The sequence below is a fragment of the Musa acuminata genome, chromosome BXJ1-4, assembly GCF_036884655.1.
Source record: "Musa acuminata AAA Group cultivar baxijiao chromosome BXJ1-4, Cavendish_Baxijiao_AAA, whole genome shotgun sequence".
Classification (NCBI taxonomy): domain Eukaryota; kingdom Viridiplantae; phylum Streptophyta; class Magnoliopsida; order Zingiberales; family Musaceae; genus Musa; species Musa acuminata.
This window is the reverse complement of record NC_088330.1, coordinates 18,279,389-18,304,587: the sequence shown is the minus strand read 5'-3', so window position 1 is coordinate 18,304,587 and position 25,199 is coordinate 18,279,389.

Here is a 25,199-nt window from a genome sequence, read left to right as displayed (position 1 = left end):
AAGTAATAAAAGTAGATAGATTTAGCATAATAAATAAAAATCTACTTCACCGATTAAGATGTTTTTATAGAAACGGTAACTGGGTTAGATTGCCAAGAAGAACCGATCCCCCTCAACCTAAACCAGAACCGGAAACACTAGTCTTTAGGGGTACCTAATCTCCTCTGATCTGTCTCTTTGAGGAAACACATCCATTTGAACAAACTCATGTTGAATCTCAGATTTTGATGATGAAACTAATTGATTGTGTTAGATGTTTAACTGTATTTTGAGTGATGCAGGTCTACTTGATCAGGTTTAGACAGTTGACGTAGGAGGAATTGACGTTGCGCTGGAAGAGATCACGTTAGGATATTGGATGGCTGAACTCGAACGTCGGGCATCGGGCCAAGGAGAGCGAAACTGTGCCAAGGATATCGGCGTTGAGAAGGTCAACCGCTGATTGGGCAACAAGCCGCAAGAGAGGATGATGCGCCGAAGAATCGGACGAAGCGCCAACCAATGACGTGCCGGGCAACATAATGTCAATTCGCTTTATAATAATTGTCTAGATCGGAGTAGAGTTTTTGCTTGTGTGTGCAGGATTAACTACGATAACGATGAAGACATAAAGCAAAACAAAGTGTCGGAGTCAAGCACGAAGGATTCATTGCGAGTTCGAGAGTTCGACGGAAGTCCGAAGGTTCGTCGGGAATGCTGCCGAAACTAGCGAAGAATGAGTAGGGAGCTTGCCGAAGGGTTTTTCGGAAGCTCGCCGGAAGGTTCGTTGGAAGTTCGCGGAGCTCATCGAGAATAATCAGAGCTTTCCGAAGAAGCTCGTTGGAGCTCGCCAAGATCAAATCGTGAAGTCTAGGAGCTTGTCGGGAGTCCGCAGAATGGTTTCCGAGAGTTTATCGGAAGACCGTTGGAAGTTCGCCGAAAGCTCGCCGGAAGAAGTCTTGACTTACGGACTTTGTAATAGCTTATAAAATATCTTTAAATTCGTAGTTATCATGTTAATTAGAGTTAGGATTAGGTGTTAATCCTATAACCCAAGTAGAGGCTAATTGGGCCCGAGTTCGGACTGGTTTGGGCCAAGTTTGGAGCTCAACCAGTGAGCTGATTTGGCCTAGGCGGTGCCACCGCCTAGACTGGCGGTGGCACCGCCCAGCACCCGAGAGCTGGGCGGTGACACCTCCTTGGCTGGGCGGTTGCACCGTCCAGCACCCGAGCGCTGGGCGGTGGCACCGCCTGGTTGGGCGGTGGCACCTCCAGCACCGGAAACCCTAAGAAAATTCAAATTTTGGAGCCCAAAATTTGAATCCTCTTGAGGCCTATAAATACCCTTCAAATCTCAGCTGAGGTAACAACTTTTGAGAAGCATTTTGATTGAGAGAAAAGTCTTAGAAAGTCTTAGCAAGTCTTGTTTTCAATTTGCTAGAGAGTTCTCCTTCTTTCCTATTGAAAACTTGTAAGAGGTTGAGCTGCTTGTAAAAGGTTGTAAGAGGGGTGTTTACCCTTCCATTTCAAGAGGTTTGCTAGTGGAAGGTGGGAGCCTCATCGAAGAGGGGCATCGCAAGTGGAGTAGGTCATTTGACCGAACCACTCTAAAAATCGGCGTAATCTCTGGTTTGCATTTTATTATTGTCATTTACATTACTGCAAATCTTCTTACTGCTTTAGTTCCTTATTACCCTTGCTGCGCAACTTTAAGAATACGCTTTCAAGTTAAACTTTTCAAGTTCCGTTCTTATCGTATGAAAGATTTTGTTAAAATCGAAGTTTTAATCCGCTGCACTAATTCACCCCCCCCCCCTCTTAGTGCCGCTCCGATCCTAACAAGTGGTATCAGAGCAAGGTTATCTCTCATATTTGGTTTAATACCCAAGAGAGATGGCTTACTCCGGCATGCAAGAGGGCCATTCTATTGCACGACCACCTTTGTTTAATGGGTCGGATTACACATATTGGAAGACTCGCATGAGAATATTCCTCATTTCTATGGACTTTGAGCTTTGGTCTATTGTCGAGAATGGATTTCAAAAATCTTCTCTTCCGATGAGCGAATGGGATGAATCGGAGAAGAAGGTTTTTGCTTTAAATGCAAAGGCTATGAATGCCTTGTTTTATGCACTAGACAAAAATGAATTTAATCGTGTTTCAATGTGTGATTCGGCTTTTGATATTTGGAGAACTCTTGAGGTCACTCATGAAGGCACTAGCCGAGTGAAAGAGTCCAAAATCAACATCCTTGTGCACTCTTACGAACTTTTCCGAATGAAACCAAGTGAGTCCATCGGAGACATGTACACCCGGTTTACGGATGTCATCAATGGACTCAAAGCTCTTGGTAAAGATTTTACTAACTTTGAACTAGTAACTAAAATCTTAAGATCCCTCCCTAAAAGTTGGGATCCAAAAGTTACGACCATTCAAGAGGCCAAAGACCTTAAAGCATTCCCTCTTGAAGAACTCATTGGGTCTCTAATGACCTACGAAATGACATGTCAAGCTCATGACGAGCTCGAGAACCCCCTTCCAAAGAACAGGAAGGATATGGCACTCAAATCACAAGAAGACCACTTGAAAGGAACATCAAGTGATGAGGACAGTGACAATGACATTGCACTTTTGACTCAAAAATTTAAAAAATATTTAAGAAAGAACAGATTTAAAAATAATACAAAAAATAAATTTGAACAAAAGAAAGACCAAGTGATTTGCTATGAATGCAAAAAACCGGGACACTATAAGAACGATTGTCCTCAAGCCAAAAAGAGAACATCAAAGAAGAAGGCGCTCAAGGCAACGTGGGATGATTCAAGCGCGTCCGAAGAAGAGGAGTCCAACACCGAGCAAGTTGCTCATTACGCGCTAATGGCTTTGGGAGAAGAGGTATGTGATTTATTTAATGAAAATTTATCTTTTGAAGAACTCTCTATCACTTTTCATGAATTATTTGATGAATGTAGAATTGTTAGCAAGAAGTTAAGTATCTTAAAGAAAGAGCATGCTTTGCTACAAGATAAGTTTGAGAATCTTCAAATTCCTCCATGCTCTAAGTGTGAGCATTTAGAAGCAATAAAAAATAAAAATTTACTTCTTAAGGAAACCTTAAACAAGTTTAAGGTTGGTAGCAAAGGATTAGATATGATCCTTGCACACAAGGGTCACATCGCAAATAGAAATGGATTTGGATTTGTAAAAGGATTACATCAAAATCCTACCACTTTCATAAAAGGACCTACATTACATGTTTCCTCTTATATGAAATGCAACTTCTGTTGCAAATTCGGACATATTGCCTACAAATGTCCATTTAGGAAAATTAGTTCACAAAAATTAATATGGGTTCCTAAAGGAACTATAAAGGATTCAAAAATAAATAACAAGGTTAGTGGGTCAATTTTTGAGGCACCCAAAATCAAATGGGTACCTAAAAATCATCCTCTTTTGTAGACAAACCCACAAGCTAGGAGCAAGAGATGGTATCTCGATAGTGGATGCTCAAGACATATGATTGGAGATCCATCTCATTTCTCTATGCTCACTAGCAAAGAAGAAGGGTACGTCACCTTCGGAGACAAAAAGGACAAAGGCATACTTATATGAAACAACTAAATAGATAAAAGTATTTTTCTTGAAAATTCTTGGTTTGATGAATCTATTTTATCATCTTTTTATGAATATCTTGAAAATGATTTTGATTTGATGATTTTAATTTGAATGAGCTTTATCTTGATTTTTTGAGATTTATAACTTGAGATTTACTCTATAAAAATCAAGATCTTGTATCCTCAATGTTCCTTTTTAGCATCTATAATCCAAATGAATTATGATTGGTATCATTGCTATATTTCTTCTTATCATGCACCAAAGAGAAAATTTTTCTAAATGAATCGTGATATTTCGGAACCACAATTCTTTTTATGATTCATAATGAATTGAGAAATTTTATATGCTTGAATTAATATCTTATTCTAAGATTGAATGAATTTTATCTATATCATGATCTCCTAAGATTTTTTCTTGATTATTTAAGAGGAGATTTTTCAAAACAAAATGTGTCTCCTATTATTATCTTTTCATGATATGATTTTCATGCAATTCCTTGTACTCATGAAATATTTATCTCATCACCCAATAACTCTTCTTGATATTCCTTATGTGATGAAACAAAATAATGCATGAAATTCAAATAAGAAGTTAATGATCATGCATGATAGGATGTAAAGAATTTTGACATTTAGATACTATCATTTGAATAGCTATGATCATGTTGCCAAAATGATTTATCATGAATGCTTGAATATCATGTATGATATACCGATATTGATGATTGAGTTATTTGTATCATGCATGAAAAATAAAAGATATAGTTTTGAAATTGTGCATGTTCGAATTTGAAAATATGATGATGCATAATGATTAAATTGTGCAATGAAAATATTAAACATTTTGAAACCATGTTTTAGTGTCATGCATAATGATCATGCTTAATAAATTTTAAAATTATACATGATGAATCTTGCGATTTATGGATTATTGATTTTTACTATAATGGAAGTGCCTTATTGATCTTTGTTGTAATAAATCTTACACTTTCGGTTTTAAACATGATACATGTTTTTATTTAGCATAAATGAAATAAAATCATATGAATTGAAACAACTAAAAAGAGAAAAATATTTTTTCCTTGAAAATTTAATTTTCTCTATCTTATTGATCTTGATGATTATTATGATAAATCTATGTATACCATTTTGAATCTCTTGAAAGTAATGTTGAGATTTTGATGAATTTGATGATTTGAATTTGAATGAGGTTGTATTTAAATTATGATCTTGATTTCTTGGATTTACTACTTGAGATTCTTTTTTAATCACAATCTCTTCTTTGTACACCTACAATTTTTGTTATTTATAAAAGGAAGAGATTTGATAAAATGAATCATGTCTTTTAGTATTCAAATGGTCTTATCTTTGATGATATGATTTCTTTATATCTATGATATAAATGCCTTGAAATGATTGAAATATTTTACACAAATGTTATGCTCTTCCCTACTTCTTTCTTGTTTTCAATGATAAAACGGGGAGAAGTTTTGATCATGCATGGTAGGATATAATTTGACAAAATTTATACCATCATGAAACATTTATGATTTACAATGATGCATGCAATACTTGTGCTTTCTAATTTTGATGTTATGTATTGCATATGATGTATTGCATATGATGTAAATCATGATTTAAAATGCTATGAGTTGTTGCTAAAATGATAAATGTTGATTTAATGTTTTGTATCATGAATGATCTAAATGATGATTGTTTGGTACCATGATCAAAATATTGATAAATAGTTAAAAATTTTAGTATCATGTATGATATCCTCATAATGTCGATCGATTTAAATAGTTAAAAATTTTAGTATCATGTATGATATCCTGATAATGATGCATGCAATGATAAAATATTCATGATGAAAAATTGTCTTGACATTCATAACTTGATTATTCATCCTTTGTCATGATTTTGAAATCGTTGTAAAAGGAAAAAGAACAACAAAACTGTATTCTTCTTTTCTTTTTAACAATAACAAAGGGGGAGAAATATTGCTCGCTCAAGATGCAAAATTTGAAAACTTACACATTGCAAAAGAAGCAAAACTTGCAACTTGCACATTGCAATAAGAAGCAAGAATCATGAGCTTACACAAGAAAGCTATATTGTATTTGCTTTCGTAATTTTTTTTGCTAGCTTGTATGTAGTAAAACTTGCATAGTGTAAAAATTGCTATCTTATAGTCTAAAGAGAAACCAATAGTTGCTATCTCAAAATGTAAAATATGCTAACTTGCTACAGAAGCAAAATTGCTAGCTCAAACATTGCAAAGGAAGCAAAAATTTGCTAGCTTGCAACTTGCATATCGTGAAAACTGCTAGCTAGTAGTCTAAAGAGAAGCAATCAATAGCTATCTCAAGAAGACCAAGCATGTTAAACTTACACATCTTTAATCGTTAGATTGCATGATGATAAAACTTGATATTATGTTTTTCATGCAATAAGTTGAACCCATATAACAAACACTTGATTGTGGTACTTCTCCTTTTTGTTGATGACAAAGGGGGAGAAGTATGCTGATGACATGACATATGATGCATAAGTTTTATGCATATGTTCATGATGATGTGTTGCAAGTATTCATGATGAATATTGCAATGACTTGAATTCTGTTTGAATTCAAGGTTCTATCAATATGGCATATTGATAGGGGGAGTTTGTTTAAACTCCGGGAGTTAAGGTTAACTCCGTTAGTCATCAATTAGTTGTCATCATCAAAAAGGGGGAGATTGTTGAATCTCAGATTTTGATGATGAAACTAATTGATTGTGTTAGATGTTTAACTGTATTTTGAGTGATGCAGGTCTACTCGATCAGGTTTAGACAGTTGACGCAGGAGGAATTGACGTTGCGCTGGAAGAGATCACGTTAGGATATTGGATGGCTGAACGCTTCGAACGTCGGGCATCGGGCCAAGGAGAGCGAAACTGTGCCAAGGATATCAGCGTTGCGAAGGTCAACCGCTGATTGGGCAACAAGCCGCAAGAGAGGATGATGCGCCGAAGAATCGGACGAAGCGCCAACCAATGACGTGCCGGGCAACAGAATGTCAATTCGCTTTATAATAATTGTCTAGATCGGAGTAGAGTTTTTGCTTGTGTGTGCAGGATTAACTACGATAACGACGAAGACATAAAGCAAAACAAAGTGTCGGAGTCAAGCACGAAGGATTCATTGCGAGTTCGAGAGTTCGACGGAAGTCCGAAGGTTCGTCGGGAATGCTGCCGAAACTAGCCAAGAATGAGTAGGGAGCTTACCGAAGGGTTTTTAGGAAGCTCGCCGGAAGGTTCGTTGGAAGTTCGCGGAGCTCACCGAGAATGATCGGAGCTTTCCGAAGAAGCTCGTTGGAACTCGCCAAGATCAAATCGTGAAGTCTAGGAGTTTGTCGGGAGTCCGCAGAATGGTTTCCGAGAGTTTATCGGAAGACCGTCGGAAGTTCGCCGAAAGCTCGCCGAAAGAAGTCTTGACTTACGGACTTTGTAATAGCTTATAAAATATCTTTAAATTCATAGTTATCATGTTAATTAGAGTTAGGATTAGGTGTTAATCCTATAACCCAAGTAGAGGCTAATTGAGCCCGAGTTCGGACTGGTTTGGGCCAAGTTTGGAGCTCAACCAGTGAGCTGATTTGGCCTAGGCGGTGCCACCGCCTAGACTGGCGGTGGCACCGCCCAGCACCCGAGAGCTGGGTGGTGACACCTCCTTGGCTGGGCGGTTGCACCGTCCAGCACCCGAGCGCTGGGCGGTGGCACCGCCTGGCTGGGCGGTGGCACCTCCAGCACCGGAAACTCTAAGAAAATTCAAATTTTGGAGCCCAAAATTTGAATCCTCTTGAGGCCTATAAATACCCCTCAAATCTCAGCTGAGGTAACAACTTTTGAGAAGCATTTTGATTGAGAGAAAAGTCTTAGAAAGTCTTAGCAAGTCTTGTTTTCAATTTGCTAGAGAGTTCTCCTCCTTCTTTCGTATTGAAAACTTGTAAGAGGTTGAACTGCTTGTAAAAGGTTGTAAGAGGGGTGTTTACCCTTCCATTTCAAGAGATTTGCTAGTGGAAGGTGGGAGCCTCATCGAAGAGGGGCATCGCAAGTGGAGTAGGTCATTTGACCGAACCACTCTAAAAATCGACGTAATCTCTGGTTTGCATTTTATTATTGTCATTTACATTACTGCAAATTTTCTTACTGCTTTAGTTCCTTATTACCCTTGCTGCGCAACTTTAAGAATACGCTTTCAAGTTAAACTTTTCAAGTTCCGTTCTTATCGTATAAAAGATTTTGTTAAAATCAAAGTTTTAATCCGCTGCACTAATTCACCCCCCCCCCTCTTAGTGCCGCTCCGATCCTAACAACTCATACATCATCTGTCGAAGATATTGGGATTCGGATGGACCGATTCGAACAAAGACAAGAACGGCTTGAACATCGATAAGATCAAATCCTATCTGAGCTGCAGCAAATTCATTGACAATTTGACTCTTTGTTTAGGCACTTTAATTTTTCACCTCATGAATGAGCTTGTATGAACACAATCATCTGTTGTTATTGTAAACTCCTTATGTTACTCACCATAATGAGCTTTTGCCTTGATCCTTGATATGGTTACCTGATATATTTTGAGCATATGCAGAGTTGTAAACATCTATCATTGTTTATCTCGGATTTTACATTGAAACTAAATGTTTTGAAAACCTTGTGCCTTGATTTCCATGATAAATATAGTTTGAAAAAGCGATATACCAATGCAGTTGATAAGTCATTACCATTAATACTAAACATCAACTAGCTGACATTTTTACAAAACCTCCAAGTGAAGAACAATTTGATTTCATAAGAAGAGAATTAGGAATGTTGATGTGTCCGAATAGATAAACTAGTTAAAATTATTTTTCGAACTTTATTGAATGATCAAATCACTTGATTGCCATTACATAACATGTGTTTTGTCTTCATGATTGTATTTGAAAATCTGTAGCATAGTCTTGTCCGAATACATGAAAGAATTCATCTCATTTTCGGATTCGCTTAATAGTTGGAATACTAAAAATCAAATTTTCTCATTCACTCTTATGAAAAATATTCTTTTTAAATGGATTTGATGAAATGATTCCTGCTTATGAATTCCATCTTGAAATATGAATGATAGTATTTTTACTCGCAAAAAGCTGTTTCAAACACATATCTTGACTCAAAGTAAACTCACAAATAGTTGGAATCACAAATGGCTTTCCTCCTTCTGCACAAAGGATTATAACAAAAAAAAGGAAGGAAGAAGTATTCAAAGCAATCTACGTATCATGCCTTCCTTTATATGCTTAATAACTTGCTTATATTGTTCTCCTGGTATCACATCTACCATGCTTTTTGTTGATGACAAAGGGGGAGAAATATATGAATTGATGCTATAAACACTGATGCTATGATTATGCCATGCTTGCATCACCAAGAGATATATGAACAGATGCCATGCATTAATTTGCATTATGCCTTGAGTTGATATCTTACCATGTGAAGAAATGCAACACTTGCTAAAATATTTGAAATGTGTACATCATGTAATGATATCAAAATCTTACTTCATAGCTTTACATGTTGATATCTTACAATATAATGAATTGCTATAATTACCATCATTCAAAATTGTTATGTAAAATTTGAAAATGAATGTCAAGCCTTGACATCATCTTCAGAGAGATACATCATGATGGGAGTATTGATAAGTTCAAATGATTTAACTTATCAATATGTCGCTTGAATTCTTAGGTCTTGAATTCAAGAATGACTTATCTCAAGTATGGCATATAGACAGGGGGAGTTAAGGTTAACTCCATTATCAATTGATTGTCATCATTAAAAAGGGGGAGATTGTTGAATCTCGGATTTTGATGATGAAGTCAATTGTCATTTGTTATCTAATCTATATGTTGAGATAAGTGGGAAAGATTAACTACGATGAAAGTAAGACATGCAGTAGGAGTTGCGCTGGAGTCAAGACAATGATCACGTTGGGAGTTCGAGAGTTCGACGGAAGTTCGGATAGTCGTCGGAGGTTCTGCGGGAACAAATCCGAGAAGTCCATAAGCTTGCCAAAGAAGCTCGTCGGAACTCGCCAAGTGGATCGTCGCAAGTCCAGGAGTTTGCCGGAAGTCCGCAGGAGCATCACCGAGGGTTCATCGGATGATCGACGGAAGTTCGTCGGAAACTCATCGGAAGAAGCGATTGACACACAGGAGCAAGCTGCAGAAATTGTCTTAGGAATTATCGTAGTTAGCACATTGATTAAGTTGGAAATGGGAGGTGATCCCATTAACTTAATCTTTGGGCAATTGGGCCCCTAAACAAACCCAAATTGGGCCGAATGGATCAACCCATTCGGACCCTGATTGCTGTGGGAGGTGCAACCGCCCAAGCCAGGAGGTGGCACCGCCTGGGCTAAGTCTCCCAGGGAGACTGGGCGGTGCAACCGCCCCAGCCAGGAGGTGGCACCGCCTGGGCTCAGTCTTCGAGCGAGACTGGGCGGTGCAACCTCCCCTGACAAGAGGTGGCACTGCCTGAGCTCGGTCTTTGAGCTCTGCCAGGCAGTGCAACCGCCTTAGTTAGGAGGTGCAACCGCTTGAGCTCGGTCTTCGAGCTTTGGCAAGAGGTGCAATCGCCCCTGACAAGAGGTAGCACCGCCCAAAGGCTCAGTCTTCGAGCTCTGCCAAGTGGTGCAACCGCCCTAGTCAGGAGGTGCAATCGCCTGATCATGGAATTCCAGGAATTGACAGTTTTGAGCTCCAAATTTGAACTGGGTTGGGGCCTATAAATACCCCACCCATTCAGCACTGAAAGAGTATGAACTTACACCAAAATCTTGATCCTTTCTATGATTCTTAGAGCTCAAAATTGTTGTAAAGGCCAAAAGTTCTTCTCCCTTTGTTCTTCCAAGTTCTGAGTTGTAAAGAGAGGAGAGAAAATTTCTGTAAGGGTTGTCTCCTAAGCCCGTCAAAAGGAGTGAAACTGTAAAAGGGAGGTTGGCCTTTGCCTATTGAAGGAAGGCCTCTAGTTGACGTCGGTGACCTCGTCGGTGGAGGAAGCCAAAAATGGAGTAGGTCAAGATTGACCGAACCACTCTAAATCTCGGTTTGCATTTACTTTTAGCATATTATCTTTACTGCAAACCTCCTCTGAATCTTACTACTTTCTGCGCATATACGATCGGGTTTCAAGCCTTTCACTTTCCGAATCAACGTTTAGATGTTAATCTATTTTTTCGTACGATCATCATATTTCAGATTGTGTTTACGTTTTGTGCTCTACCATAACTGCAAACTGCCTTTATACTCTTACTTAAATTGCATCTTGCCTAATCAAGTGATTTACGAATCAACATTTAGACCTAAATCAGTTTCTTCGTACGAACGTCGTATTTCAGTTTGCGCCTATATTCTGGTTTTCATCATAGCTGCAAACTGCCTTCATAGATTGACGTTAACATCATCGTGCTTAGAATCGGCTTTCACATAGAAATCGTTTTTATCGTTCGAACGCAGTTTCGTTTTAATCGTAGAAAGTTTTCTGCTGCACTAATTCACCCCCCCCTCTTAGTGCTCTTGATCCTAACAAACTTAACCCTAATGGATCCTCCTATATTGGGTATTGAATCTCCATCCAACTACCCAAGCCTCTTAGATTAGTAGATCTCTATCCAATAATCTCTCATGGGCTCTTATTGGTACTAGTCATAGGTACCCAACAAGCCAATCACGTGAGTGATGACACATGTGATTTGCAAAGAATCTTTTTGCTTATTATATTTTGGCATTTATCACTTTATATTGACTATAGCATATATGCATATGTATATTGTGATGTCCTTGGATCTATGCAATGGAAATCGGATCGTGATGAGATCACGATAATGAGATCGATTCGCCTTTAAACATAGATCCTAAATAATCTCAATCATAGGTTACTCGAGAGGGGCATCGAGATAACCGAACAAACTGGTGTGCTGTATACCCATCCATATGATGGATGCAGCTGGTCTCATAGATACTCGTGTGGAGACACTATGGATACAGTACATGTGTTTATTGGAGAATAAGTTCATTAATTGATCCGCTTACGGAATACTGGATGGTTGATGATACCTTATTGTCAGACAGTGATTCCGTAGTCCTAGTGGTGTATCTAGTCCTTAGACTTGAGACCCCAAGGATGTCCTGTATGAGTGCTCTATTCTTTGATATCAAACTTATAGGTTTGGATGTCCCCGATCTTGTACAACCGGTCATTGGGAGTGGTAGTCAACCTTACGAGAGCAATTGAGTGTCGATAGAGGATCATCCACTCTCAGTATTATGAGAGGAAAATCTCATGTGTTCTTGCTCAGACAAATCCCTGGCCAGGGTCATTCGGATTGAGAGAGAAAGAGTTCTCCGGGAGAATTTGATTAGAGTAAAACTCGAGTAGAAACCGTATGGGTCGGACAAGACCATACCCGGTATACAGTCTCTAGGATATTAGATGGATGAGGGACTATAGGTACATGATAACTGAGGACAGACATGTCCAATGGATTGGATTCCCCTATATCGTCTAGGGACTGCGGCATATTGGTCTAGTACGTCTATAGTCGATGAGTTGAGTGAATTATTATGTAGATAATAATTCACTAAGCCAGAAGGAGTTCTAATAGGCATGACTCACAACCACCTCGATATTGAGTCTAGAGAGTCACACACATATGGTAGGCACTACGATGAGTAGAGGTACGGATATGAGATATCCGCTGGAGCCCCTATCTTATTGGATATCTAATAAGCCCCTTAATTATTGGATCATATGGATGAGATCCAATAAGAGCCCATGAGAGATTTTTGGATAGAGATCCATTAATCTAAGAGGCTTGGGTAGTTGGATGCAGATCCAATACCCAATAGGAGAGGATCCATTAGGGTTTGATAGGGGACCTTTATAAATAAGAACGATTTAGTAGTTCATAGGCTAGAGCTTTTTCTTGCCTCTCCTATTCTCCTCCACCTCTCCACCTAAGAGTAGGCTTGGAGTTTTTGTTGAATCTTGGATTTTGATGATGAAATCAATTGATGGGTTAATTGATCTAATCCATATTATTGAAGTTAAGTGTGCAGGATTAACTATGATAGCCTAAAAACATAAAGCAAGGATACCAGAGTCAAGTTCGATGGACGTTTGAGAGTCCAAATATTCATCGGTGATGCAGTCGGAACCAACCAAGAAAGATCGAAGATGTGTCAAAACTTTCGGAAGTCTGCCGAAGAGATCGTCAGAGGTTCGCAGAGATCACCGAGAAGGCTCGGCTACTCGTTGAATTCGTGACAAGATCGGGAGCCTGTTGGGAGTCCGCCGGAAGAAACCCGAGGGCATATCGAAAGTCCGCCGGAAGATCACAGGAAAGCTCACCGAAACAAAACTCAACATTTGCTGGTTAAAAACTTGCTTAGGATTATGTTTTTGGGTATGTAGTTCATATGTAATTAGGGTTAGGATTAAGGGACAATCCTATATCTTGGTTAGGGGCCAACTAGGCCCAAAAGTGACCTGGTTTAGGACGAAATTAAAGCCCAACCAGAGATTTATAAGGACGGGCGGTGGAACCGCCGGACTGGGCGGTGGCACCGCCCAAAGCCCGAAGTGTCAGGTGGTGGCACCGCCAGACTAGACGGTGGCACCGCCCAGCACCTGAGATCAGGCGGTGGCACCGCTAGTACACCGTCTGACAGACATTGACAGGCGGTGGCACCGCTAGTCTCGGAAACCCAAGATAATTCAAAATTTAGAGCCCAAATTTGAATCCTCTTGGGGCCTATAAATATCCCTCAATTCTCAATAGAGAATACAACTTTTGAAAAGCATTAGTTTGAGATAAGCCTTAGTAAAGTCTTAGCAAGTCTTATTTTCAAATTGCTTTAGTGTTCACCTCCTTCCTTCTTGTTGAAAAATTGTAAGAGTGTGAACCACTTGCAAAGGTTGTAAGAGGGGTATTAGTCCTTCCCCTTCAAAGTGATTTGCCAGTGGAAGTTGGAAGCCTCATTGAAGAAGGCTTCGCAAGTGGATGTAGGTCATTTGACCGAACCACTTTAAATTGGCGTGTTCATTGAATCTGAGTATTTACCTTTCTGCAATCATTTCCGGTTTCTTACTTTACTCAAGTTACAATCAAAGTGAAATCTCCTTGCATTTTACGGAATCATTTTCGAACTTATAAGTTTTAATCCGCTGCACTAATTCACCCCCCCCCTCTTAGTGCCGCTCCGATCCTAACAATTGGTATCAGAGCGAGGCTCACTCTCATATTTGGTTTAATACCCAAGAGAGATGGCTTACTCCGACATGTATGAGGGTCATTCTATCACACGTCCACCTATGTTTAATGGGTCGGATTACACGTATTGGAAGACCCGTATGAGGATCTTCCTCATTTCCATGTATTTCGAGCTTTGGACTATTGTCGAAAACGGATTTCAAAAATCTTCTCTTCCAATAATAAGTGAATGGAATGAATCAGAGAAGAAGGTTTTTGCTTTAAACGCAAAGGCTATGAATGCCTTGTTTTGTGCACTAGACAAAAATGAGTTTAATCATATTTTAATTTGTGATTCGGCTTTTGATATTTGGAGAACTCTTGAGGTCACTCATGAATGCACTAGCCGAGTGAAAGAGTCCAAAATCAACATCCTTGTGTACTCTTATGAACTCTTCCGAATGAAACCAAGTGAGTCCATCGAAGACATGTACACCCGTTTCACGGATGTCATCAATGCACTCAAAGCTCTTGGTAAAGATTTCTCTAACTTCGAACTAGTAAATAAAATCTTAAGATCCCTTCCTAAAAGTTGGGATCCAAAAGTTACGGCCATTCAAGAGGCCAAGGACCTTAAAACATTCCCTCTTAAAGAACTTATTGGGTCTCTAATGATCTACGAAATGACGTGTCAAGATCATGACGAACTCGAGAACCCCCTTCCAAAGAATAGGAAGGATATGACACTCACATCACAAGAAGATCACTTGAAAGGAACATCAAGTGATGAGGACAGTGAAAATGACATTGCACTCTTGTTTAAAAAATTTAAAAATTTTTTAAGAAAGAACAAATTTAAAAATAACACCAAAAACAGACTTGAATATAAAAAGGACCAAGTGATATGCTATGAATGCAAGAAGCCAGGGCATTTAAAAAATGAATGCCCCCAAGCCAAGAAGAAGCAACCAAAGAATAAGAAAGCTCTAAAGGCAACTTGGGACGATTCAAGTGATTCAGAAAGTGAAGAAGCTAGCAACAAAGAGGAGGCAAACTTCGCGCTAATGGCTTTAAGAGAAGAGGTATGTGATTTAATTAATGAAGATTTATCTTTTGAAGAACTCTCTATCGCTTTTCATGAATTATTTGATGAATGTAGAACTATTAGTAAGAAGTTAAATATCTTAAAGAAAGAGCATATTTTACTACAAAATAAGTTTGATAGTCTTCAAACTCCTCCATCCTCTAAGTGTGAGCATTTAGAAGCACTAAAAAATGAAAATTTTTTTCTTAAAGAAACCTTAAACAAGTTTAAGGTTGGTAGCAAAGGATTAGACATGATCCTTGCAAAGAAGGGTAACGTCGCAAATAGAAGTGGAATTGGATTTGTAAAAGGATTACATCAAAATCCTACCACTTTTATAAAAGGACCTACATTACATGTTTCATCTTATATGAAATGCAACTTTTGTTGCAAATTCGGACATATTGTCTACAAATGTCCATTTAGGAAAATTAGTCCACATAAATTAATATGGGTTCCTAAAGGAACTATAAATAATTCAATAATGAATAACAAAATTAGTGGATCAATTTTTGAGGCACCCAAAATCAAATGGGTACCTAAAAATCATCCTCTTTTGTAGACAAATCCACAAGCTAGGAGCAAGAGATGGTATCTCGATAGTGGATGCTCAAGACATATGATTGAAGATCCATCTCATTTCTCTATGCTCACTAGCAAAGAAGAAGGGTACGTCACCTTCGGAGACAACAACAAAGGCAAAATCATTGGCTAGGGAACTATAGGTAACAAATTAAGTTTTTCTATTGATGATGTTTTACTAGTTGATGGATTGAAACATAATCTCTTGAGTATTAGTCAATTATGCGATAAAGGTTATATCGTTAGATTCGAATTAAATATGTGTATTATTGAAAAACAAAACAATAACATGACTATGATTGTATTAAAACAAAATAATGTCTACACCATCAACCTTGATGAACTAAGAAATGAGATGTGCTTCTCTACTCTAAATGATGATGCTTGGCTTTGTCATAGGAGATTAGGCCATGCAAGCATGACACTGATATCTAAGATCTCATCTAGAGAATTAGTACGAGGGATTCCATATATGAAGTTTAATAAGGACAAAGTATGCAATGCATGTCAACTAGGTAAACAAATAAAAACTAGTTTCAAACCAAAAAATCAAATTAGCACCACTAGACCGTTACAATTGATCCATTTGGACTTATTTGGACCAATTGGCACGACAAGTCTAGGAGGAAGCAAATATGCTTTTGTAATTGTGGATGACTATACTAGGTACACTTGGACCTATTTCTTAGTTCACAAAAGTGATTGTTTCAAGTGTTTCTCCAAATTTTGTAAACTCACTCAAAACGAAAAAGGCTTCATGATTTCATCAATTCGGAGTGATCACGGTGACGAATTTCAAAACCGTGATTTCCAAAATCTTTGTGAAGTTAATGGATACAATCATAACTTCTCCACTCCAAGAAATCCTGAACAAAATGGAGTAGTTGAAAGAAAAAATACAAACCTGCAAGAAATGGCAAGGACTATGTTAAATGAACATAGTCTACCCAAGTATTTTTGGGCCGAAGCCGTGAATACGGCTTGCTACATCATGAATAGGGTTCTAATAAGACCGTCTTCATCAAAAACTCCCTATGAATTATAGAATAACAAAAAACCAAATGTTTATTATTTTAAAGTTTTCAGTTGCAAATGCTTTATTTTGAATGAAAAGGATGCCTTAGGAAAATTTGATGCTAAATCCGATGAAGGCATCTTTCTTGGTTATTCTTCCGTTTCTAAGGCTTTTCGTGTTTTCAACAAGAGAACCTTAGTTATAGAAGAGTCTATTCATATAGTTTTTAATAAAATTTCTAATTTGAAGAAAAATGATTTTGATGATGATTTTGATTTTGATAATTTGAATTTAAATGAACCCCCTCCGAAAAATGGCAACTTAGAGGCATCTTCTTCCGAAATTTCCTTACCCAAGGAGTGGAAGTATATAGATGCTCATCCAAATATGCTAATTATAGGAGATACATCAAAAGGGGTTCAAACTCGTTCTTCTTTCAAGAATTTTTATACTAACGTCGCCTTCCTTTCTCAAATCGAACCTAAATGCATTGACGAGGCCTTAAAAGATGATTTTTGGGTCATTGCAATGCAAGAGAAATTGAACCAATTTTAGAGGAATGAGGTATGGAAGCTTGTTCCTAGACCTAGTGATCATTTAGTCATTGGTACTAAATGGGTCTTTCGAAACAAGCAAGACGAATGCGGTATCGTGGTTAGAAACAAGGCTAGATTAGTGGCCAAAAGTTTCAAACAAGAAGAAGGTATCGACTACGAAGAAACCTTCGCTCCTGTGGCAAGATTAGAAGCCATAAGGATGCTCCTTGCCTATGCTAGTAGTAATAATTTTAAACTATTTTAAATGAATGTCAAAAGTGCCTTCTTGAATGGCTTTATTTCCGAAGAAGTATATGTCGAATAACCTCTTGGATTTGAAAACTCTCTTCTTCCTAATCATGTATTCAAATTGACTAAGGCTCTCTATGGCTTGAAACAAGCTCCTAGAGCTTGGTACGAAAGGCTTAGTTCCTTTCTTATTTTAAATAATTTTACCAAAGGCAAGGTTGATACTACATTGTTTATCAAATATTTTAAAAATAATTTTTTGATTGTGCAAATTTTTGTTGACGATATTATTTTGGTTCTTCGGATGAATCACTATGTGAATCATTTGCCAAATGTATGAGTCATGAATTTGAAATGAGTTTAATAGGTGAATTAACCTTCTTTTTAGGATTACAAAACAAATAACTTAGTGATGGTATATTTCTTAACCAATCTAAATATACATTAGAATTGTTAAAACGATTTAACATGAATAATTCAAAAGCGATAAACACCCCTATGAGTACTTCGACTAAGTTAGATATGGATGAAAATAGTGAAAATTTCGATCAAAAAACATACAGGGGAATGATAGGTAGTCTACTCTACCTCACCGCGACTAGACCAGATATCATGTTTAGTGTAGGACTTTGCACTAGATTTCAATCCAATCCTAAATTATCTCATCTTAAGAGTGTTAAAAGAATATTTAGATATCTTAAAGGAACTCCAAATTTAGGATTGTGGTATCCAAAATCTGATAAATTCGATTTAATAGCTTATGCAGATGCCGATTTTGGCGGATGCAGGATAGATAGAAAAAGTATATCCGGAACATGCCAATTTTTAGGACATGCACTAGTTTCTTGGACTTCTAAGAAACAAAATTCAGTTGTACTATCTACGATGGAAGCCGAATACATTGCTGCAAGTGCATGCTGTGCACAAGTTGTTTGGATGAAAAATACATTAGAAGACTATGGAATTCACTTGAAAAACATTCTCATAAAATGTGATAATACAAGTGCCATATGTCTTACCAAAAATCCAATTCAGCACTCTAGAACTAAGCATATCGATATTAGGCATCATTTCATACGCGATCATGTCCTTAACAATAATGTCGTTCTAGAATTTATTGACACAAAGCATCAATTAGCAGACATTTTCACAAAAGCCTTAAATGAAGACCAATTTGAATTCATTAGAAGGGAACTAGGCATGTTAATTTGTCCCTGAAAATAAGCTTGTTTGAATGTATTTTTCGAAAAATGTATCATCCTTGTTCCGTTCTTTTGTGGAGTTGATTTCATCCTTCTCTTTCGATTCCAAATGATATATTAAAGTACAACCCAATATCTCAACATATCTTGAGTCAAACACCTCTAAAAAACAAAAGGGGGGAAGAAAGAATTTTTTCTTCTCTTCCGCGGCAAGCCAGCGGTGGCACCGCCAGAATCGGCGGTAGCACCGCTTGAGCGCTCAGGCGCTAGGCGGTGGCACCGCTCGTTTTGGTGGTGGCACCGCCCGAGAGCCCCTTTATAAGCCGAGGGGTTAAGGCCAACGGTGACACCGCCCCCAACCTGTGAGAACCTGCTTCAAACTCTCCCACAACCTCTCTAAACCTTCATTCCAGCATTTAGAAGCCTTGGAGAGGGATTCTTGTTGGTCCAAGCTCTCCATCTTCCAAGAAATCCTCACTAAGGTAAAATCTAAAATCCTTCCTCTCTTCTTATTGTTTTACCTACTCTTTACAGTTTCATCTATCATCTTATCTAAATAATGGCTCCTAAGAGATCAAAAGGGAAAAGGGTTGGAGGAGATTCATATGACCAAGACCTTTTTAGATCCAAAGAAGTAGCTCTTAGGTTTCCAAACTTCGAAACAAGATGTATCCATAAGGGTAAACACGTTGATCTCAATGAACTAGGAAACCTAGAACCCATTAGGTGGTTTGCACATCTAGATGCCCTACCTCTGCTACAAATAAATGAACCAATTTATCCTAGGTTAGTTAGGCTATTTTATGCAAACTTATATGTGGATAATGATAGCCTAAGTACTTATCTACTAGGAACACAAATTAGAATTTTTGATAGTACTATTTGTGAACTAATTGGAATCACTGAAAAAGATAGGGGATGTTATTTTAGAGGTAAATGGGATGTCAATATAATCGGAGCAACTTACTCCAAAGCCATCAAAACTATTTTTGTAAATCCGGACCTCGGCATAATACCCAAGAGTTGCGAGCACTTACTGCCCTTTAACTCTAAAATCCTTCATCATATCATAACAAGCATACTATTCCCTAAGCAATTTCATCTTGATGAAATGAGTCAAGTAGAAATAAGTACCATGTATTGGATTATGACCGGTCAACATAACTATTTTGGACACTCAATACGGCAACACATGAAGGATATTATAGCTAAAGACACTATGTTGCCATATGGAGGGTTAATCACTCGATTCCTACTTGCCCATGACATTTGTATCCCACCCGATGAAGAAACAATTAAAAGTGATCGGTATAACATCATCAATAGAAATCTGCTGAAAAGACTTAGGTGCACATTTAGCAACTGTTAGGCAACCTAGAAGGACTGATCCAATTCCCCCACCAGTAGAACACCTTGAAACACCAATTCTTAGGGGAAATGAATCTCCTCCTCCTAGTCCCTTTGGTGCAGCACCTTCGGCTCCTGTTTCATCCTCCGAAGAACTCATTATGGTAGAATTGTATCAGATCAAATTGCAGCAAGAACAAATTCAAATCCAGCAAATTGAAATTTTGAAGGAACTACGACAAATGAATCAAAAAATAGATGTCATATATCAGCACTATGGATTACCTCCTAAGGATTAATCGATGTAGTTTCTTATTCTGTTCTGATTACTCTTAATGTCAAGTTAGAAGTTTGTCATCTTCTTTTGAACAAAAACTGAACCTTTGTTTGAGATGTATTATTAAATTCTGGATAATTGCTGATTTGTTTTGGAATCTGAATAAATATTTCTCGCGAGATTAACTTTATATGATGAATTCGAATTTTGTATGATATGATCACAAACTGTGTGTTTCAAGTCTCATCTCTTTATTTTTTGTTGATGACAAAGGGGGAGAAGTGATGACTTGTACGTATCATGAATAAAAATGACTTATGCGCATCGATAGCATGACTTATATGAATTGCAAAAGATTGTCTTATATGCCTTGCAAAATCTTTGAGTATATCGCAAGATTGGTTGATCATATAAAATCATTCCTTACATTTATATCATGAAATTCATGTTGAAAATCTTTATCATTTTGAAAATTTTTATCTCTTGTCGTAATAAAAATTGTCTCTCATTATTTGACTTGAAAATGATTTTCAATAGCTGAAAATTATGAGAAATATGAAGTTTCGTATTTGCTCATGCTTAATAAGACAACGATAAGTTCAATGGTTAGAACTTATCGATTTATGCTTGAATTCAAAGGGATGGAATTCAAGTGGTTTTATCTTCTCACAATATGGCATATAGATAGGGGGAGTTATGTTTAACTCCGTCATCAATTGATTGTCATCATAAAAAAGGGGGAGATTGTTGAATCTCAGATTTTGATGATGAAATCAATTGATGGGTTAATTGATCTAATCCATATTATTGAAGTTAAGTGTGCAGGATTAACTACGATAGCCTAAAAACATAAAGCAAGGATACTAGAGTCAAGTTCGATGAACGTTTGAGAGTCCGAAGATTCGTCGGTGATGCTATCGGAACCAACCAAGAAAGATCGAAGACGTGTTGGAACTTTCGGAAGTCTGCCGAAGAGATCGTCAGAGGTTCGCAGAGATCACCGAGAAGGCTCGGCTACTCGTTGAATTCGTCACAAGATCGGGAGCCTGCTGGGAGTCCGCCAGAAGAAACCCGAGGGCGTATCGGAAGTTCACCGGAAGATCACAGGAAAGCTCGCCGAAACAAAACTCGACGTTTGCTGGTTAAAAACTTGCTTAGGATTATGTTTTTGGGTATGTAGTTCACATGTAATTGGGGCTAGGTTTAAGGGACAATCCTATATCTTGGTTAGGGGCCAACTGGGCCCAACAGTGACCTAGTTTGGGACAGAATTAAAGCCCAACCAGAGATCTGTAAGGACGGGCAATGGAACCGCCGGACTGGGCGGTGGCACTGCCCAGAGCCCAAAGTGTGAAGCGGTGGCACTGCCTAGCACCCATGATCAAGCGGTGGCACAACCACTGACAGGCGGTGGCACTGCCAGTATACCGTCTGACAGACATTAATAGGCGGTGGCACCGCCACCGACAGGCAGTGGCACCACTAGTCTCGGAAACCCAAGAGAATTCAAAATTTGGAGCCCAAATTTGAATCCTCTTGGGGCCTATAAATACCCCTCAATTCTTAGCAGAGAATACAACTTTTGCAAAGCATTAGTTTGAGATAAGAGCCTTAGCAAAGTTTTAGCAAGTCTTGTTTTCAAATTGCTTGAGTGTTCACCTCTTTCCTTCTTGTTGAAAAATTATACAGATTGGCTCCGTAACTTGAGAATTATTCTCATGATAGAGAAAATCATGTACGTCCTTGATACAGTGATGCCTACGCCCGAGAAAGGGGCAAGCGAGGATGAGACCGCTCATTATGTGAAGTATATTAATGACTCCACTCTTGCTCAGTGTTATATGTTGGGCTCTATGACTCCTAAGTTACAGAGACAATATGAAAAGATGGATGCCAAATCCATTCTCCTACATGTCTGCAAACTATTTGAAGAACAATGAAGGACTCAGCGATATGAGATATCCAAGAGCCTCTTCCACGCTAGGATGACTAAGGGGATACTAGTTCACAACCATGTTCTAAAATGATTGAGTGGATAGAGAAACTCATAGGTCTAGGAATGGTTCTAGAGGATAACTTGTATGTGGACATTGTGCTTCAGTTCCTACCAGATTCTTTTTTATAGTTCATAATGAATTTTAATATGAACAAGCTTAAGGTGACTCTCCCGAAGCTCCTCAATATGTTGAGGGAGGCAGAGAGCACTATCAAGAAAGAAAAGCTAGTTCTCTACACTAGTGAGACTAGAAAGAAAAGGAAAGTAGAAAAATCCCTTAAGAAAGGTAAGGGCAGACCAGGTAAAGCAAAAGTTGCTAAGAAAGACTTGGCAAAGGACAAAGGCTAGTGCTTCCACAGTGGCAAATATGGGCACTAGAAGAGGAACTGCAAAGAGTACCTTGCAGAGAGGACGAAACAGAAGCTTGGAGAAACTTCTGGTACATTCATGACCAGTCTCTAGTTGTCAGATTTTTGTGATAGTGCATGGTATTGGATATCGGTAGTGCTTATCACATCTATAATTTGTTGTAAATTCTGGCAATGCCTAGGAGATTGGCTTAAGGATCTTTGCATAATGGTTTATTTATGCTAGATACTACTCCACATATCATGAATGTAAGTGCGTCCAAGAGGAAATGAGATGAGGTGAACAATGCATACCTGTTGCATTGTAGGCTAGGTCACATCTATGAGAGAAGGATTCAAAAGTTACTAAAGGATGGATATCTAGATCCATTCGACTATGAGTCATATGCGACTTGCGAGTCTTGCCTTTGTAGAAAACTAACCAACTCTCCATTTAGTGGAACTGGAGAGAATGCCACTGAGCTATTGGAACTCATACATAGTGATGTATGTGGACCCATGTCAACTCATGTCATTGGTGGTTACCCTTACTTCATTACCTTCACTGATGATTTCTCAAGGTATGGATATGTGTACTTAATGAAGTACAAGTTCGAGGCCTTTGATAAATTCAAAGAGTATAAAAATGAAGTGGAGAACTAGACTAGAAAGAGTATCAAGACTCTTCGATCAGATCGAGGAGGTGAGTACTTAAGTACAAAGTTTACCTAGTTCCTCAAGGACCATGAGATATTATCCCAATGGATACCTCTTTATACACCTCAGCTCAATGGTGTGTCTAAAAGGAGGAATCATACGCTTTTAGACATGGTACGATCTATGATGAGTTTCATTGACCTACCTATCTCATTCTGGGAATATGCCATAGAGACCGCAGCTTACCTTCTGAACAGAGTTCCAACTAAGTTGGTAGTGTCTACATCATATGAGATATGGAAAGGGAAGAAACCCAATCTTAAGGTTATTAAGATTTAGGACTGCCTTACCCACGATAAAAGACAACCCTGATAAGTTAGAATCAAGGACGGAGCGGTGCAAGTTTGTGGGATGCCCCAAGGAGACTTGTGGGTATTATTTCTATCATCTCGAGGACCAAAAGGTCTTTGTAGCCAAGAGAGTGATGTTCCTTGAGAAGGAATATATTCTTGGTGGAGACAGTAGGAGCATGATAGAGTTGAGCGAGGTTGGAGAACCTAGCTCAAGCACCACTCTATAGCCCGAGTCTGTTCAGATACCTAATACATAGGTTCCAACTTTACGTAGGTCCGTCAGAGTATCCCATCCTCCTGAGAGACATGTGGGATATATTAGTGGAGAGAATGTTGAGGATATTGATCCTTAGACCTACGAGGAGGCTATTATGAGTATAGACTCCGGGAAGTGGCAAGAAGCCATGAATTATGAGATGGATTCCATGTACTCCAACAAGGTTTAGAACCTAGTTAATGCACCCAAGGGTATTGTACCTATCAGTTGCAAGTGGATCTTTAAGAAAAAGATCGGAGTAGATGGTAAGGTAGAGACCTATAAAGCAAGGCTAGTGGCTAAGGGGTATCGTCAAAGGCAAGGTGTTGACTATGACAAAACCTTCTCACTGGTAGCAATGCTAAAATCCATCCGAATTCTATTGACTATTGCAACATACTATGATTATGAGATCTGGCAGATGGATATGAAAACCACATTTCTCAATGGGTCTTTGGGACATTAGATGGATGAGGGACTATAGATACATGATAATTGAGGATAAACAGGTCCAATGGGTTGGATTCCCCTGTATTGTCTAGGGACTGTGGCGTAGTGGCCTAGTACGTCCGTAATCGATGAGTCGAGTGAATTATTATGGAGATAATAATTCACTAAACTAGAAGGAGTTCTAATAGGTATGACTCACGACCAGCTAGATATTAGGCCTAGAGGGTCATACACATATGGTAGGCACTACAATGAGTAGAGGTACGGATATGATATATCCGTCGGAGCCCTTGTCTTATTGGATATCCAATAAGCCCTTGAATTATTGGATCCTATGGATGAGATCCAATAAGAGCCCATGAGAGATTATTGTACAGAGATACACTAATCTAAGAGGCTTAGGTAGTTGGATGTAGATCCAACACCCAATAGGGGAGGATCCATTAGGGTTTGATAGGGGACCTCTATAAATAGGAGGGATTCAGTGGTTCATAGGCTAGAGCTTTTGCTTGCCTCTCCTATTCTCCTCCCCCTCTCCACCTCAAAGCAGTCTTGGAGTTTTGAGGAGCATCATCGCAGCCCTGTTGTGTGGATCACCACTAGAGAGGAGGGCACTTAACCTCCTTCACTCTCTCCTAGATATTTATAGGGAAACAAGGATATACGATCTCCCTAGGTAACACAATCTATTCTATTCGCAATTTTAAGTTTCACGAATTTTTGCGCACCAATCTTCGCACGACGATGAACATCTCTTTGGGAATAGGGGATTTTATTTTCTGTTCTTCCGTTATGCATATGATGTCGCCCCCAAAGATTTTCCAATAATTGGATCTCATCCATAGGATCCAATAATTTAGTGGCTTATTGGATATCCATTAAGATATGGGCTCCATCAAATATCTCATATCCGTACCTCTACTCATCGCAATGCCTACCATATATGTGTGACCCTTTAGGCCCAATATCGAGCTGGTCGTGAG